Below are 20,227 nucleotides of genomic sequence, written 5' to 3' on the forward strand. Positions count from 1 at the left end.
GCCTCCCGCTCCGTATTGAATAGAGTAGCCTATAATATGGTGGGATTTTACAGGCCTCCCGCTCCGTATTGAATAGAGTAGCCTATAATATGGTGGGATTTTACAGGCCTCCCGCTCCGTATTGAATAGAGTAGCCTATAATATGGTGGGATTTTACAGGCCTCCCGCTCCGTATTGAATAGAGTAACCTATAATATGGTGGGATTTTACAGGCCTCCCGCTCCGTATTGAATAGAGTAGCCTATACATTATGGTGGGATTTTACAGGCCTCCCGCTCCGTATTGAATAGAGTAAGTAGTCTATAATATGGTGGGATTTTACAGGCCTCCCGCTCCATATTGAATAGAGTAGTCTATAATATGGTGGGATTTTACAGGCCTCCCTCTCCGTATTGAATAGAGTAACCTATAATATGGTGGGATTTTACAGCCCTCCCTCTCCGTATTGAATAGAGTAGTCTATAATATGGTGGGATTTTACAGGCCTCCCGCTCCGTATTGAATAGAGTAGTCTATAATATGGTGGGATTTTACAGGCCTCCCGCTCCGTATTGAATAGAGTAGTCTATAATATGGTGGGATTTTACAGGCCTCCCGCTCCGTATTGAATAGAGTAACCTATAATATGGTGGGATTTTACAGGCCTCCCACTCCGTATTGAATAGAGTAGTCTATAATATGGTGGGATTTTACAGGCCTCCCTCTCCGTATTGAATAGAGTAGTCTATAATATGGTGGGATTTTACAGGCCTCCCGCTCCGTAATGATTAGAGTAGTCTATAATATGGTTGGATTTTACAGGCCTCTTGCTCCGTATTGAATAGAGTAACCTATAATATGGTGGGATTTTACAGGCCACCCACTCCGTATTGAATAGAGTAGTCTATAATATGGTGGGATTTTACAGGCCTCCCGCTCCGTATTGAATAGAGTAACCTATAATATGGTGGGATTTTACAGGCCTCCCACTCCGTATTGAATAGAGTAGTCTATAATATGGTGGGATTTTACAGGCCTCCCGCTCCGTATTGAATAGAGTAACCTATAATATGGTGGGATTTTACAGGCCTCCCGCTCCGTATTGAATAGAGTAGTCTATAATATGGTGGGATTTTACAGGCCTCCCGCTCCGTATTGAATAGAGTAACCTATAATATGGTGGGATTTTACAGGCCTCCCGCTCCGTATTGAATAGAGTAACTTATAATATGGTTGGGATTTTACAGGCCTCCCACTCCGTATTGAATAGAGTAGTCTATAATATGGTGGGATTTTACAGGCCTCCCGGTCCGTATTGAATAGAGTAACCTATAATATGGTGGGATTTTACAGGCCTCCCGCTCCGTATTGAATAGAGTAGCCTATAATATGGTGGGATTTTACAGGCCTCCCGCTCCGTATTGAATAGAGTAGTCTATAATATGGTGGGATTTTACAGGCCTCCCGCTCCGTATTGAATAGAGTAACCTATAATATGGTGGGATTTTACAGGCCTCCCGCTCCGTATTGAATAGAGTAAGTAGTCTATAATATGGTGGGATTTTACAGGCCTCCCGCTCCGTATTGAATAGAGTAGTCTATAATATGGTGGGATTTTACAGGCCTCCCGCTCCGTATTGAATAGAGTAAGTAGTCTATAATATGGTGGGATTTTACAGGCCTCCCGCTCCGTATTGAATAGAGTAGTCTATAATATGGTGGGATTTTACAGGCCTCCCGCTCCGTATTGAATAGAGTAGCCTATAATATGGTGGGATTTTACAGGCCTCCCGCTCCGTATTGAATAGAGTAGCCTATAATATGGTGGGATTTTACAGGCCTCCCGCTCCGTATTGAATAGAGTAGCCTATAATATGGTGGGATTTTACAGGCCTCCCACTCCGTATTGAATAGAGTAGTCTATAATATGGTGGGATTTTACAGGCCTCCCGCTCCGTATTGAATAGAGTAGTCTATAATATGGTGGGATTTTACAGGCCTCCCGCTCCGTATTGAATAGAGTAGCCTATACATTATGGTGGGATTTTACAGGCCTCCCGCTCCGTATTGAATAGAGTAACCTATAATATGGTGGGATTTTACAGGCCTCCCGCTCCGTATTGAATAGAGTAAGTAGTCTATAATATGGTGGGATTTTACAGGCCTCCCGCTCCGTATTGAATAGAGTAGTCTATAATATGGTGGGATTTTACAGGCCTCCCGCTCCGTATTGAATAGAGTAAGTAGTCTATAATATGGTGGGATTTTACAGGCCTCCCGCTCCGTATTGAATAGAGTAGCCTATAATATGGTGGGATTTTACAGGCCTCCCGCTCCGTATTGAATAGAGTAGCCTATAATATGGTGGGATTTTACAGGCCTCCCGCTCCGTATTGAATAGAGTAGTCTATAATATTGTGGGATTTTACAGGCCTCCCGCTCCGTATTGAATAGAGTAACCTATAATATGGTGGGATTTTACAGGCCACCAACTCCGTATTGAATAGAGTAGTCTATAATATGGTGGGATTTTAAAGGCCTCCCGCTCCGTATTGAATAGAGTAACCTATAATATGGTGGGATTTTACAGGCCTCCCACTCCGTATTGAATAGAGTAGTCTATAATATGGTGGGATTTTACAGGCCTCCCGCTCCGTATTGAATAGAGTAGTCTATAATATGGTGGGATTTTACAGGCCTCCCGCTCCGTATTGAATAGAGTAACCTATAATATGGTGGGATTTTACAGGCCTCCCGCTCCGTATTGAATAGAGTAGCCTATAATATGGTGGGATTTTACAGGCCTCCCGCTCCGTATTGAATAGAGTAGTCTATAATATGGTGGGATTTTACAGGCCTCCCGCTCCGTATTGAATAGAGTAGCCTATAATATGGTGGGATTTTACAGGCCTCCCGCTCCGTATTGAATAGAGTAGCCTATAATATGGTGGGATTTTACAGGCCTCCCGCTCCGTATTGAATAGAGTAGCCTATAATATGGTGGGATTTTACAGGCCTCCCGCTCCGTATTGAATAGAGTAGTCTATAATATGGTGGGATTTTACAGGCCTCCCGCTCCGTATTGAATAGAGTAGCCTATAATATGGTGGGATTTTACAGGCCTCCCGCTCCGTATTGAATAGAGTAACCTATAATATGGTGGGATTTTACAGGCCTCCCGCTCCGTATTGAATAGAGTAACCTATAATATGGTGGGATTTTACAGGCCTCCCGCTCCGTATTGAATAGAGTAGTCTATAATATGGTGGGATTTTACAGGCCTCCCGCTCCGTATTGAATAGAGTAGTCTATAATATGGTGGGATTTTACAGGCCTCCCGCTCCGTATTGAATAGAGTAGTCTATAATATGGTGGGATTTTACAGGCCTCCCGCTCCGTATTGAATAGAGTAACCTATAATATGGTGGGATTTTACAGGCCTCCCGCTCCGTATTGAATAGAGTAGTCTATAATATGGTGGGATTTTACAGGCCTCCCGCTCCGTATTGAATAGAGTAGCCTATAATATGGTGGGATTTTACAGGCCTCCCGCTCCGTATTGAATAGAGTAACCTATAATATGGTGGGATTTTACAGGCCTCCCACTCCGTATTGAATAGAGTAACCTATAATATGGTGGGATTTTACAGGCCTCCCGCTCCGTATTGAATAGAGTAGTCTATAATATGGTGGGATTTTACAGGCCTCCCTCTCCGTATTGAATGGAGTAGTCTAAAATATGGTGGGATTTTACAGGCCTCCCGCTCCGTATTGAATAGAGTAACCTATAATAGGGTGGGATTTTACAGGCCTCCCGCTCCGTATTGAATAGAGTAAGTAGTCTATAATATGGTGTGATTTTACAGGCCTCCCGCTCCGTATTGAATAGAGTAGTCTATAATATGGTGGGATTTTACAGGCCTCCCGCTCCGTATTGAATAGAGTAAGTAGTCTATAATATGGTGGGATTTTACAGGCCTCCCGCTCCGTATTGAATAGAGTAGTCTATAATATGGTGGGATTTTACAGGCCTCCCGCTCCGTATTGAATAGAGTAGCCTATAATATGGTGGGATTTTACAGGCCTCCCACTCCGTATTGAATAGAGTAACCTATAATATGGTGGGATTTTACAGGCCTCCCACTCCGTATTGAATAGAGTAGTCTATAATATGGTGGGATTTTACAGGCCTCCCGCTCCGTATTGAATAGAGTAGCCTATAATATGGTGGGATTTTACAGGCCTCACGCTCCGTATTGAATAGAGTAGTCTAAAATATGGTGGGATTTTACAGGCCTCCCGCTCCGTATTGAATAGAGTAGCCTATACATTATGGTGGGATTTTACAGGCCTCCCGCTCCGTATTGAATAGAGTAACCTATAATAGGGTGGGATTTTACAGGCCTCCCGCTCCGTATTGAATAGAGTAAGTAGTCTATAATATGGTGGGATTTTACAGGCCTCCCGCTCCGTATTGAATAGAGTAGTCTATAATATGGTGGGATTTTACAGGCCTCCCACTCCGTATTGAATAGAGTAAGTAGTCTATAATATGGTGGGATTTTACAGGCCTCCCGCTCCGTATTGAATAGAGTAGCCTATAATATGGTGGGATTTTACAGGCCTCCCGCTCCGTATTGAATAGAGTAGCCTATAATATGGTGGGATTTTACAGGCCTCCCGCTCCGTATTGAATAGAGTAGCCTATAATATTGTGGGATTTTACAGGCCTCCCGCTCCGTATTGAATAGAGTAACCTATAATATGGTGGGATTTTACAGGCCACCCACTCCGTATTGAATAGAGTAGTCTATAATATGGTGGGATTTTACAGGCCTCCCGCTCCGTATTGAATAGAGTAACCTATAATATGGTGGGATTTTACAGGCCTCCCGCTCCGTATTGAATAGAGTAGCCTATAATATGGTGGGATTTTACAGGCCTCCCGCTCCGTATTGATTAGAGTAGTCTATAATATGGTGGGATTTTACAGGCCTCCCGCTCCGTATTGAATAGAGTAGCCTATAATATGGTGGGATTTTACAGGCCTCCCGCTCCGTATTGAATAGAGTAACTCTATAATATGGTGGGATTTTACAGGCCTCCCGCTCCGTATTGAATAGAGTAGCCTATAATATGGTGGGATTTTACAGGCCTCCCTCTCCGTATTGAATAGAGTAGTCTATAATATGGTGGGATTTTACAGGCCTCCCGCTCCGTATTGAATAGAGTAGCCTATAATATGGTGGGATTTTACAGGCCTCCCGCTCCGTATTGAATAGAGTAGCCTATAATATGGTGGGATTTTACAGGCCTCCCGCTCCGTATTGAATAGAGTAGTCTATAATATGGTGGGATTTTACAGGCCTCCCGCTCCGTATTGAATAGAGTAGCCTATAATATGGTGGGATTTTACAGGCCTCCCGCTCCGTATTGAATAGAGTAGCCTATAATATGGTGGGATTTTACAGGCCTCCCGCTCCGTATTGAATAGAGTAACCTATAATATGGTGGGATTTTACAGGCCTCCCGCTCCGTATTGAATAGAGTAGCCTATAATATGGTGGGATTTTACAGGCCTCCCACTCCTTAATTGAATAGAGTAACCTATAATATGGTGGGATTTTACAGGCCTCCCGCTCCGTATTGAATAGAGTAGTCTATAATATGGTGGGATTTTACAGGCCTCCCGCTCCGTATTGAATAGAGTAGTCTATAATATGGTGGGATTTTACAGGCCTCCCGCTCCGTATTGAATAGAGTAGCCTATAATATGGTGGGATTTTACAGGCCTCCCGCTCCGTATTGAATAGAGTAGTCTATAATATGGTGGGATTTTACAGGCCTCCCGCTCCGTATTGAATAGAGTAGCCTATAATATGGTGGGATTTTACAGGCCTCCCGCTCCGTATTGAATAGAGTAACCTATAATATGGTGGGATTTTACAGGCCTCCCACTCCGTATTGAATAGAGTAACTTATAATATGGTGGGATTTTACAGGCCTCCCGCTCCGTATTGAATAGAGTAGCCTATACATTATGGTGGGATTTTACAGGCCTCCTGCTCCGTATTGAATAGAGTAAGTAGTCTATAATATGGTGGGATTTTACAGGCCTCCCGCTCCGTATTGAATAGAGTAGTCTATAATATGGTGGGATTTTACAGGCCTCCCGCTCCGTATTGAATAGAGTAGCCTATAATATGGTGGGATTTTACAGGCCTCCCGCTCCGTATTGAATAGAGTAGCCTATAATATGGTGGGATTTTACAGGCCTCCCGCTCCGTATTGAATAGAGTAGCCTATAATATGGTGGGATTTTACAGGCCTCCCGCTCCGTATTGAATAGAGTAGTCTATAATATGGTGGGATTTTACAGGCCTCCCGCTCCGTATTGAATAGAGTAGCCTATAATATGGTGGGATTTTACAGGCCTCCCGCTCCGTATTGAATAGAGTAGTCTATAATATGGTGGGATTTTACAGGCCTCCCGCTCCGTATTGAATAGAGTAGTCTATAATATGGTGGTGGGATTTTACAGGCCTCCCGCTCCGTATTGAATAGAGTAGCCTATAATATGGTGGGATTTTACAGGCCTCCCACTCCGTATTGAATAGAGTAACCTATAATATGGTGGGATTTTACAGGCCTCCCGCTCCGTATTGAATAGAGTAGTCTATAATATGGTGGGATTTTACAGGCCTCCCGCTCCGTATTGAATAGAGTAGCCTATAATATGGTGGGATTTTACAGGCCTCCCGCTCCGTATTGAATAGAGTAACCTATAATATGGTGGGATTATACTGGCCTCCCGCTTCCGTATTGAATAGAGTAGTCTATAATATGGTGGGATTTTACAGGCCTCCCTCTCCGTATTGAATGGAGTAGTCTATAATATGGTGGGATTTTACAGGCCTCCCGCTCCGTATTGAATAGAGTAGCCTATACATTATGGTGGGATTTTACAGGCCTCCCGCTCCGTATTGAATAGAGTAGCCTATAATATGGTGGGATTTTACAGGCCTCCCGCTCCGTATTGAATAGAGTAAGTAGTCTATAATATGGTGGGATTTTACAGGCCTCCCGCTCCGTATTGAATAGAGTAGTCTATAATATGGTGGGATTTTACAGGCCTCCCGCTCCGTATTGAATAGAGTAGTCTATAATATGGTGGGATTTTACAGGCCTCCCGCTCCGTATTGAATAGAGTAGTCTATAATATGGTGGGATTTTACAGGCCTCCCGCTCCGTATTGAATAGAGTAGCCTATAATATGGTGGGATTTTACAGGCCTCCCGCTCCGTATTGAATAGAGTAGTCTATAATATTGTGGGATTTTACAGGCCTCCCGCTCCGTAATGATTAGAGTAGTCTATAATATGGTGGGATTTTACAGGCCTCCCGCTCCGTATTGAATAGAGTAACCTATAATATGGTGGGATTTTACAGGCCTCCCGCTCCGTATTGAATAGAGTAGTCTATAATATGGTGGGATTTTACAGGCCTCCCGCTCCGTATTGAATAGAGTAGTCTATAATATGGTGGGATTTTACAGGCCTCCCGCTCCGTATTGAATAGAGTAGTCTATAATATGGTGGGATTTTACAGGCCTCCCGCTCCGTATTGATTAGAGTAGCCTATAATATGGTGGGATTTTACAGGCCTCCCGCTCCGTATTGAATAGAGTAGCCTATAATATGGTGGGATTTTACAGGCCTCCCGCTCCGTATTGAATAGAGTAGCCTATAATATGGTGGGATTTTACAGGCCTCCCGCTCCGTATTGAATAGAGTAGTCTATAATATGGTGGGATTTTACAGGCCTCCCGCTCCGTATTGATTAGAGTAGTCTATAATATGGTGGGATTTTACAGGCCTCCCGCTCCGTATTGAATAGAGTAGCCTATAATATGGTGGGATTTTACAGGCCTCCCGCTCCGTATTGAATAGAGTAGCCTATAATATGGTGGGATTTTACAGGCCTCCCGCTCCGTATTGAATAGAGTAGTCTATAATATGGTGGGATTTTACAGGCCTCCCTCTCCGTATTGAATAGAGTAGCCTATAATATGGTGGGATTTTACAGGCCTCCCGCTCCGTATTGAATAGAGTAGCCTATAATATGGTGGGATTTTACAGGCCTCCCGCTCCGTATTGAATAGAGTAGTCTATAATATGGTGGGATTTTACAGGCCTCCCGCTCCGTATTGAATAGAGTAGTCTATAATATGGTGGGATTTTACAGGCCTCCCGCTCCGTATTGAATAGAGTAGCCTATAATATGGTGGGATTTTACAGGCCTCCCGCTCCGTATTGAATAGAGTAGCCTATAATATGGTGGGATTTTACAGGCCTCCCGCTCCGTATTGAATAGAGTAGCCTATAATATGGTGGGATTTTACAGGCCTCCCGCTCCGTATTGAATAGAGTAGCCTATAATATGGTGGGATTTTACAGGCCTCCCGCTCCGTATTGAATAGAGTAGCCTATAATATGGTGGGATTTTACAGGCCTCCCGCTCCTTATTGAATAGAGTAGCCTATAATATGGTGGGATTTTACAGGCCTCCCGCTCCGTATTGAATAGAGTAGCCTATAATATGGTGGGATTTTACAGGCCTCCCACTCCGTATTGAATAGAGTAGCCTATAATATGGTGGGATTTTACAGGCCTCCCGCTCCGTATTGAATAGAGTAGCCTATACATTATGGTGGGATTTTACAGGCCTCCCGCTCCATATTGAATAGAGTAAGTAGTCTATAATATGGTGGGATTTTACAGGCCTCCCGCTCCATATTGAATAGAGTAGTCTATAATATGGTGGGATTTTACAGGCCTCCCGCTCCGTATTGAATAGAGTAGCCTATAATATGGTGGGATTTTACAGGCCTCCCGCTCCGTATTGAATAGAGTAGCCTATAATATGGTGGGATTTTACAGGCCTCCCGCTCCGTATTGAATAGAGTAGCCTATAATATGGTGGGATTTTACAGGCCTCCCGCTCCGTATTGAATAGAGTAGCCTATAATATGGTGGGATTTTACAGGCCTCCCGCTCCGTATTGAATAGAGTAAGTAACCTATAATATGGTGGGATTTTACAGGCCTCCCGCTCCGTATTGAATAGAGTAGTCTATAATATGGTGGGATTTTACAGGCCTCCCGCTCCGTATTGAATAGAGTAGTCTATAATATGGTGGGATTTTACAGGCCTCCCGCTCCGTATTGAATAGAATAACCTATAATATGGTGGGATTTTACAGGCCTCCCACTCCGTATTGAATAGAGTAGTCTATAATATGGTGGGATTTTACAGGCCTCCCGCTCCGTATTGAATAGAGTAACCTATAATATGGTGGGATTTTACAGGCCTCCCGCTCCGTATTGAATAGAGTAACCTATAATATGGTGGGATTTTACAGGCCTCCCGCTCCGTATTGAATAGAGTAGCCTATAATATGGTGGGATTTTACAGGCCTCCCGCTCCGTATTGAATAGAGTAACCTATAATATGGTGGGATTTTACAGGCCTCCCGCTCCGTATTGAATAGAGTAGTCTATAATATGGTGGGATTTTACAGGCCTCCCGCTCCGTATTGAATAGAGTAGCCTATAATATGGTGGGATTTTACAGGCCTCCCGCTCCGTATTGAATAGAGTAGTCTATAATATGGTGGGATTTTACAGGCCTCCCGCTCCGTATTGAATAGAGTAGCCTATAATATGGTGGGATTTTACAGGCCTACCGCTCCGTATTGAATAGAGTAGTCTATAATATGGTGGGATTTTACAGGCCTCCCGCTCCGTATTGAATAGAGTAGCCTATAATATGGTGGGATTTTACAGGCCTCCCGCTCCGTATTGAATAGAGTAGCCTATAATATGGTGGGATTTTACAGGCCTCCCGCTCCGTATTGAATAGAGTAGTCTATAATATGGTGGGATTTTACAGGCCTCCCGCTCCGTATTGAATAGAGTAGCCTATAATATGGTGGGATTTTACAGGCCTCCCGCTCCGTATTGAATAGAGTAGTCTATAATATGGTGGGATTTTACAGGCCTCCCGCTCCGTATTGAATAGAGTAGTCTATAATATGGTGGGATTTTACAGGCCTCCCGCTCCGTATTGAATAGAGTAGTCTATAATATGGTGGGATTTTACAGGCCTCCCGCTCCGTATTGAATAGAGTAGCCTATACATTATGGTGGGATTTTACAGGCCTCCCGCTCCGTATTGAATAGAGTAACCTATAATAGGGTGGGATTTTACAGGCCTCCCGCTCCGTATTGAATAGAGTAAGTAGTCTATAATATGGTGGGATTTTACAGGCCTCCCGCTCCTTATTGAATAGAGTAGCCTATAATATGGTGGGATTTTACAGGCCTCCCGCTCCGTATTGAATAGAAAGTAGTCTATAATATGGTGGGATTTTACAGGCCTCCCGCTCCGTATTGAATAGAGTAGCCTATAATATGGTGGGATTTTACATGCCTCCCGCTCCGTATTGAATAGAGTAGTCTATAATATGGTGGGATTTTACAGGCCTCCCGCTCCGTATTGAATAGAGTAGTCTATAATATGGTGGGATTTTACAGGCCTCCCGCTCCGTATTGAATAGAGTAACCTATAATATGGTGGGATTTTACAGGCCTCCCACTCCGTATTGAATAGAGTAGTCTATAATATGGTGGGATTTTACAGGCCTCCCGCTCCGTATTGAATAGAGTAGCCTATAATATGGTGGGATTTTACAGGCCTCCCACTCCGTATTGAATAGAGTAGCCTATAATATGGTGGGATTTTACAGGCCTCCCGCTCCGTATTGAATAGAGTAGTCTATAATATGGTGGGATTTTACAGGCCTCCCTCTCCGTATTGAATAGAGTAGCCTATAATATGGTGGGATTTTACAGGCCTCCCGCTCCGTATTGAATAGAGTAGCCTATACATTATGGTGGGATTTTACAGGCCTCCCGCTCCGTATTGAATAGAGTAGCCTATAATATGGTGGGATTTTACAGGCCTCCCGCTCCGTATTGAATAGAGTAAGTGTCTATAATATGGTGGGATTTTACAGGCCTCCCGCTCCGTATTGAATAGAGTAGTCTATAATATGGTGGGATTTTACAGGCCTCCCGCTCCGTATTGAATAGAGTAGCCTATAATATGGTGGGATTTTACAGGCCTCCCGCTCCGTATTGAATAGAGTAGCCTATAATATGGTGGGATTTTACAGGCCTCCCGCTCCGTATTGAATAGAGTAGTCTATAATATGGTGGGATTTTACAGGCCTCCCGCTCCTTATTGAATAGAGTAGCCTATAATATGGTGGGATTTTACAGGCCTCCCGCTCCGTATTGAATAGAGTAACCTATAATATGGTGGGATTTTACAGGCCTCCCGCTCCGTATTGAATAGAGTAGCCTATAATATGGTGGGATTTTACAGGCCTCCCGCTCCGTATTGAATAGAGTAGCCTATAATATGGTGGGATTTTACAGGCCTCCCGCTCCGTATTGAATAGTGTAGTCTATAATATGGTGGGATTTTACAGGCCTCCCACTCCGTATTGAATAGAGTAGTCTATAATATGGTGGGATTTTACAGGCCTCCCGCTCCGTATTGAATAGAGTAGTCTATAATATGGTGGGATTTTACAGGCCTCCCGCTCCGTATTGAATAGAGTAGCCTATACATTATGGTGGGATTTTACAGGCCTCCCGCTCCATATTGAATAGAGTAAGTAGTCTATAATATGGTGGGATTTTACAGGCCTCCCGCTCCGTATTGAATAGAGTAGTCTATAATATGGTGGGATTTTACAGGCCTCCCGCTCCGTATTGAATAGAGTAGCCTATAATATGGTGGGATTTTACAGGCCTCCCGCTCCGTATTGAATAGAGTAGTCTATAATATGGTGGGATTTTACAGGCCTCCCGCTCCGTATTGAATAGAGTAGCCTATAATATGGTGGGATTTTACAGGCCTCCCGCTCCGTATTGAATAGAGTAGCCTATAATATGGTGGGATTTTACAGGCCTCCCGCTCCGTATTGAATAGAGTAACCTATAATATGGTGGGATTTTACAGGCCTCCCGCTCCGTATTGAATAGAGTAGTCTATAATATGGTGGGATTTTACAGGCCTCCCGCTCCGTATTGAATAGAGTAGTCTATAATATGGTGGGATTTTACAGGCCTCCCGCTCCGTATTGAATAGAGTAGCCTATAATATGGTGGGATTTTACAGGCCTCCCACTCCGTATTGAATAGAGTAGTCTATAATATGGTGGGATTTTACAGGCCTCCCGCTCCGTATTGAATAGAGTAACCTATAATATGGTGGGATTTTACAGGCCTCCCGCTCCGTATTGAATAGAGTAGCCTATAATATGGTGGGATTTTACAGGCCTCCCACTCCGTATTGAATAGAGTAGTCTATAATATGGTGGGATTTTACAGGCCTCCCGCTCCGTATTGAATAGAGTAGCCTATAATATGGTGGGATTTTACAGGCCTCCCGCTCCGTATTGAATAGAGTAGTCTATAATATGGTGGGATTTTACAGGCCTCCCGCTCCGTATTGAATAGAGTAGTCTATAATATGGTGGGATTTTACAGGCCTCCCGCTCCGTAATGAATAGAGTAGTCTATAATATGGTGGGATTTTACAGGCCTCCCGCTCCGTATTGAATAGAGCAACCTATAATATGGTGGGATTTTACAGGCCTACCACTCCGTATTGAATAGAGTAGTCTATAATATGGTGGGATTTTACAGGCCTCCCGCTCCGTATTGAATAGAGTAGTCTAAAATATGGTGGGATTTTACAGGCCTCCCTCTCCGTATTGAATAGAGTAGCCTATACATTATGGTGGGATTTTACAGGCCTCCCGCTCCGTATTGAATAGAGTAGCCTATAATATGGTGGGATTTTACAGGCCTCCCGCTCCGTATTGAATAGAGTAAGTAGTCTATAATATGGTGGGATTTTACAGGCCTCCCGCTCCGTATTGAATAGAGTAGTCTATAATATGGTGGGATTTTACAGGCCTCCCACTCCGTATTGAATAGAGTAAGTAGTCTATAATATGGTGGGATTTTACAGGCCTCCCGCTCCGTATTGAATAGAGTAGCCTATAATATGGTGGGATTTTACATGCCTCCCGCTCCGTATTGAATAGAGTAGTCTATAATATGGTGGGATTTTACAGGCCTCCCGCTCCGTATTGAATAGAGTAGCCTATAATATGGTGGGATTTTACAGGCCTCCCGCTCCGTATTGAATAGAGTAACCTATAATATGGTGGGATTTTACAGGCCTCCCGCTCCGTATTGAATAGAGTAGTCTATAATATGGTGGGATTTTACAGGCCTCCCGCTCCGTATTGAATAGAGTAGCCTATAATATGGTGGGATTTTACAGGCCTCCCACTCCGTATTGAATAGAGTAACCTATAATATGGTGGGATTTTACAGGCCTCCCGCTCCGTATTGAATAGAGTAGTCTATAATATGGTGGGATTTTACAGGCCTCCCTCTCCGTATTGAATAGAGTAGTCTATAATATGGTGGGATTTTACAGGCCTCCCGCTCCGTATTGAATAGAGTAGCCTATACATTATGGTGGGATTTTACAGGCCTCCCGCTCCGTATTGAATAGAGTAGTCTATAATATGGTGGGATTTTACAGGCCTCCCACTCCGTATTGAATAGAGTAGCCTATAATATGGTGGGATTTTACAGGCCTCCCGCTCCGTATTGAATAGAGTAGCCTATACATTATGGTGGGATTTTACAGGCCTCCCGCTCCGTATTGAATAGAGTAAGTAGTCTATAATATGGTGGGATTTTACAGGCCTCCCGCTCCGTATTGAATAGAGTAGCCTATAATATGGTGGGATTTTACAGGCCTCCCTCTCCGTATTGAATAGAGTAGCCTATAATATGGTGGGATTTTACAGGCCTCCCGCTCCGTATTGAATAGAGTAGCCTATAATATGGTGGGATTTTACAGGCCTCCCACTCCGTATTGAATAGAGTAGCCTATAATATGGTGGGATTTTACAGGCCTCCCGCTCCGTATTGAATAGAGTAGCCTATAATATGGTGGGATTTTACAGGCCTCCCACTCCGTATTGAATAGAGTAGTCTATAATATGGTGGGATTTTACAGGCCTCCCGCTCCGTATTGAATAGAGTAGCCTAAAATATGGTGGGATTTTACAGGCCTCCCGCTCCGTATTGAATAGAGTAGCCTATAATTATGGTGGGATTTTACAGGCCTCCCGCTCCGTATTGAATAGAGTAGTCTATAATATGGTGGGATTTTACAGGCCTCCCACTCCGTATTGAATAGAGTAGCCTATAATATGGTGGGATTTTACAGGCCTCCCGCTCCGTATTGAATAGAGTAGCCTATACATTATGGTGGGATTTTACAGGCCTCCCGCTCCGTATTGAATAGAGTAAGTAGTCTATAATATGGTGGGATTTTACAGGCCTCCCGCTCCGTATTGAATAGAGTAGTCTATAATATGGTGGGATTTTACAGGCCTCCCGCTCCGTATTGAATAGAGTAGCCTATAATATGGTGGGATTTTACAGGCCTCCCGCTCCGTATTGAATAGAGTAGCCTATAATATGGTGGGATTTTACAGGCCTCCCGCTCCGTATTGAATAGAGTAGCCTATAATATGGTGGGATTTTACAGGCCTCCCGCTCCGTATTGAATAGAGTAACCTATAATATGGTGGGATTTTACAGGCCTCCCGCTCCGTATTGAATAGAGTAGCCTATAATATGGTGGGATTTTACAGGCCTCCCGCTCCGTATTGAATAGAGTAGCCTATAATATGGTGGGATTTTACAGGCCTCCCCCTCCGTATTGAATAGAGTAGCCTATAATATGGTGGGATTTTACAGGCCTCCCGCTCCGTATTGAATAGAGTAGCCTATAATATGGTGGGATTTTACAGGCCTCCCGCTCCGTATTGAATAGAGTAGCCTATAATATGGTGGGATTTTACAGGCCTCCCGCTCCGTATTGAATAGAGTAGCCTATAATATGGTGGGATTTTACAGGCCTCCCGCTCCGTATTGAATAGAGTAGCCTATAATATGGTGGGATTTTACAGGCCTCCCACTCCGTATTGAATAGAGTAACCTATAATATGGTGGGATTTTACAGGCCTCCCGCTCCGTATTGAATAGAGTAGTCTATAATATGGTGGGATTTTACAGGCCTCCCGCTCCGTATTGAATAGAGTAGCCTATAATATGGTGGGATTTTACAGGCCTCCCGCTCCGTATTGAATAGAGTAGCCTATAATATGGTGGGATTTTACAGGCCTCCCGCTCCGTATTGAATAGAGTAGCCTATAATATGGTGGGATTTTACAGGCCTCCCGCTCCGTATTGAATAGAGTAGCCTATAATATGGTGGGATTTTACAGGCCTCCCGCTCCGTATTGAATAGAGTAGCCTATAATATGGTGGGATTTTACAGGCCTCCCGCTCCGTATTGAATAGAGTAGCCTATAATATGGTGGGATTTTACAGGCCTCCCGCTCCGTATTGAATAGAGTAGCCTATAATATGGTGGGATTTTACAGGCCTCCCTCTCCGTATTGAATAGAGTAGCCTATAATATGGTGGGATTTTACAGGCCTCCCGCTCCGTATTGAATAGAGTAGCTCTATAATATGGTGGGATTTTACAGGCCTCCCGCTCCGTATTGAATAGAGTAAGTAGCTATAATATGGTGGGATTTTACAGGCCTCCCGCTCCGTATTGAATAGAGTAGCCTATAATATGGTGGGATTTTACAGGCCTCCCGCTCCGTATTGAATAGAGTAGTCTATAATATGGTGGGATTTTACAGGCCTCCCGCTCCGTATTGAATAGAGTAGCCTATAATATGGTGGGATTTTACAGGCCTCCCGCTCCGTATTGAATAGAGTAGCCTATAATATGGTGGGATTTTACAGGCCTCCCGCTCCGTATTGAATAGAGTAGCCTATAATATGGTGGGATTTTACAGGCCTCCCGCTCCGTATTGAATAGAGTAGCCTATAATATGGTGGGATTTTACAGGCCTCCCGCTCCGTATTGAATAGAGTAGCCTATAATATGGTGGGATTTTACAGGCCTCCCGCTCCGTATTGAATAGAGTAGCCTATAATATGGTGGGATTTTACAGGCCTCCCGCTCCGTATTGAATAGAGTAGTCTATAATATGGTGGGATTTTACAGGCCTCCCGCTCCGTATTGAATAGAGTAGCCTATAATATGGTGGGATTTTACAGGCCTCCCGCTCCGTATTGAATAGAGTAGCCTATAATATGGTGGGATTTTACAGGCCTCCCAGTCCGTATTGAATAGAGTAGTCTATAATATGGTGGGATTTTACAGGCCTCCCGCTCCGTATTGAATAGAGTAGTCTATAATATGGTGGGATTTTACAGGCCTCCCGCTCCGTATTGAATAGAGTAGCCTATAATATGGTGGGATTTTACAGGCCTCCCGCTCCGTATTGAATAGAGTAGCCTATACATTATGGTGGGATTTTACAGGCCTCCCGCTCCGTATTGAATAGAGTAGCCTATAATATGGTGGGATTTTACAGGCCTCCCGCTCCGTATTGAATAGAGTAAGTGTCTATAATATGGTGGGATTTTACAGGCCTCCCGCTCCGTATTGAATAGAGTAGTCTATAATATGGTGGGATTTTACAGGCCTCCCGCTCCGTATTGAATAGAGTAAGTAGTCTATAATATGGTGGGATTTTACAGGCCTCCCGCTCCGTATTGAATAGAGTAGCCTATAATATGGTGGGATTTTACAGGCCTCCCGCTCCGTATTGAATAGAGTAGCCTATAATATGGTGGGATTTTACAGGCCTCCCGCTCCGTATTGAATAGAGTAGCCTATAATATGGTGGGATTTTACAGGCCTCCCGCTCCGTATTGAATAGAGTAACCTATAATATGGTGGGATTTTACAGGCCTCCCGCTCCGTATTGAATAGAGTAGCCTATAATATGGTGGGATTTTACAGGCCTCCCGCTCCGTATTGAATAGAGTAGCCTATAATATGGTGGGATTTTACAGGCCTCCCGCTCCGTATTGAATAGAGTAACCTATAATATGGTGGGATTTTACAGGCCTCCCGCTCCGTATTGAATAGAGTAGTCTATAATATGGTGGGATTTTACAGGCCTCCCTCTCCGTATTGAATGGAGTAGTCTATAATATGGTGGGATTTTACAGGCCTCCCTCTCCGTTTTGAATAGAGTAGCCTATACATTATGGTGGGATTTTACAGGCCTCCCGCTCCGTATTGAATAGAGTAGCCTATAATATGGTGGGATTTTACAGGCCTCCCGCTCCGTATTGAATAGAGTAGTCTATAATATGGTGGGATTTTACAGGCCTCCCGCTCCGTATTGAATAGAGTAGTCTATAATATGGTGGGATTTTACAGGCCTCCCGCTCCGTATTGAATAGAGTAGCCTATAATATGGTGGGATTTTACAGGCCTCCCCTCCGTATTGAATAGAGTAGCCTATAATATGGTGGGATTTTACAGGCCTCCCGCTCCGTATTGAATAGAGTAGCCTATAATATGGTGGGATTTTATAGGCCTCCCGCTCCGTATTGAATAGAGTAGCCTATAATATGGTGGGATTTTACAGGCCTCCCGCTCCGTATTGAATAGAGTAGTCTATAATATGGTGGGATTTTACAGGCCTCCCGCTCCGTATTGAATAGAGTAGTCTATAATATGGTGGGATTTTACAGGCCTCCCGCTCCGTATTGAATAGAGTAAGTCTATAATATGGTGGGATTTTACAGGCCTCCCGCTCCGTATTGAATAGAGTAGCCTATAATATGGTGGGATTTTACAGGCCTCCCGCTCCGTATTGAATAGAGTAGCCTATAATATGGTGGGATTTTACAGGCCTCCCGCTCCGTATTGAATAGAGTAGCCTATAATATGGTGGGATTTTACAGGCCTCCCGCTCCGTATTGAATAGAGTAGCCTATAATATGGTGGGATTTTACAGGCCTCCCACTCCGTATTGAATAGAGTAGCCTATAATATGGTGGGATTTTACAGGCCTCCCGCTCCGTATTGAATAGAGTAGCCTATAATATGGTGGGATTTTACAGGCCTCCCGCTCCGTATTGAATAGAGTAACCTATAATATGGTGGGATTTTACAGGCCTCCCGCTCCGTATTGAATAGAGTAGCCTATAATATGGTGGGATTTTACAGGCCTCCCGCTCCGTATTGAATAGAGTAGCCTATAATATGGTGGGATTTTACAGGCCTCCCGCTCCGTATTGAATAGAGTAGCCTATAATATGGTGGGATTTTACAGGCCTCCCGCTCCGTATTGAATAGAGTAGCCTATAATATGGTGGGATTTTACAGGCCTCCCGCTCCGTATTGAATAGAGTAGCCTATAATATGGTGGGATTTTACAGGCCTCCCGCTCCGTATTGAATAGAGTAGCCTATAATATGGTGGGATTTTACAGGCCTCCCGCTCCGTATTGAATAGAGTAGCCTATAATATGGTGGGATTTTACAGGCCTCCCGCTCCGTATTGAATAGAGTAGCCTATAATATGGTGGGATTTTACAGGCCTCCCGCTCCGTATTGAATAGAGTAGCCTATAATATGGTGGGATTTTACAGGCCTCCCCCTCCGTATTGAATAGAGTAAGCCTATAATATGGTGGGATTTTACAGGCCTCCCGCTCCGTATTGAATAGAGTAGCTCTATAATATGGTGGGATTTTACAGGCCTCCCGCTCCGTATTGAATAGAGTAGCCTATAATATGGTGGGATTTTACAGGCCTCCCGCTCCGTATTGAATAGAGTAGCCTATAATATGGTGGGATTTTACAGGCCTCCCGCTCCGTATTGAATAGAGTAGCCTATAATATGGTGGGATTTTACAGGCCTCCCGCTCCGTATTGAATAGAGTAGTCTATAATATGGTGGGATTTTACAGGCCTCCCGCTCCGTATTGAATAGAGTAGCCTATAATATGGTGGGATTTTACAGGCCTCCCGCTCCGTATTGAATAGAGTAGCCTATAATATGGTGGGATTTTACAGGCCTCCCGCTCCGTATTGAATAGAGTAGCCTATAATATGGTGGGATTTTACAGGCCTCCCGCTCCGTATTGAATAGAGTAGCCTATAATATGGTGGGATTTTACAGGCCTCCCGCTCCGTATTGAATAGAGTAACCTATAATATGGTGGGATTTTACAGGCCTCCCGCTCCGTATTGAATAGAGTAGCCTATAATATGGTGGGATTTTACAGGCCTCCCGCTCCGTATTGAATAGAGTAGCCTATAATATGGTGGGATTTTACAGGCCTCCCGCTCCGTATTGAATAGAGTAGCCTATAATATGGTGGGATTTTACAGGCCTCCCGCTCCGTATTGAATAGAGTAGCCTATAATATGGTGGGATTTTACAGGCCTCCCGCTCCGTATTGAATAGAGTAGCCTATAATATGGTGGGATTTTACAGGCCTCCCGCTCCGTATTGAATAGAGTAGCCTATAATATGGTGGGATTTTACAGGCCTCCCGCTCCGTATTGAATAGAGTAGCCTATAATATGGTGGGATTTTACAGGCCTCCCGCTCCGTATTGAATAGAGTAGCCTATAATATGGTGGGATTTTACAGGCCTCCCGCTCCGTATTGAATAGAGTAGCCTATAATATGGTGGGATTTTACAGGCCTCCCGCTCCGTATTGAATAGAGTAGCCTATAATATGGTGGGATTTTACAGGCCTCCCGCTCCGTATTGAATAGAGTAGCCTATAATATGGTGGGATTTTACAGGCCTCCCGCTCCGTATTGAATAGAGTAGCCTATAATATGGTGGGATTTTACAGGCCTCCCGCTCCGTATTGAATAGAGTAGCCTATAATATGGTGGGATTTTACAGGCCTCCCGCTCCGTATTGAATAGAGTAACTCTATAATATGGTGGGATTTTACAGGCCTCCCGCTCCGTATTGAATAGAGTAGTCTATAATATGGTGGGATTTTACAGGCCTCCCGCTCCGTATTGAATAGAGTAGTAGTCTATAATATGGTGGGATTTTACAGGCCTCCCGCTCCGTATTGAATAGAGTAGCCTATAATATGGTGGGATTTTACAGGCCTCCCGCTCCGTATTGAATAGAGTAGCCTATAATATGGTGGGATTTTACAGGCCT

This window comes from Salmo salar, chromosome ssa15, assembly GCF_905237065.1.
Source record: "Salmo salar chromosome ssa15, Ssal_v3.1, whole genome shotgun sequence".
NCBI classification, from domain to species: domain Eukaryota; kingdom Metazoa; phylum Chordata; class Actinopteri; order Salmoniformes; family Salmonidae; genus Salmo; species Salmo salar.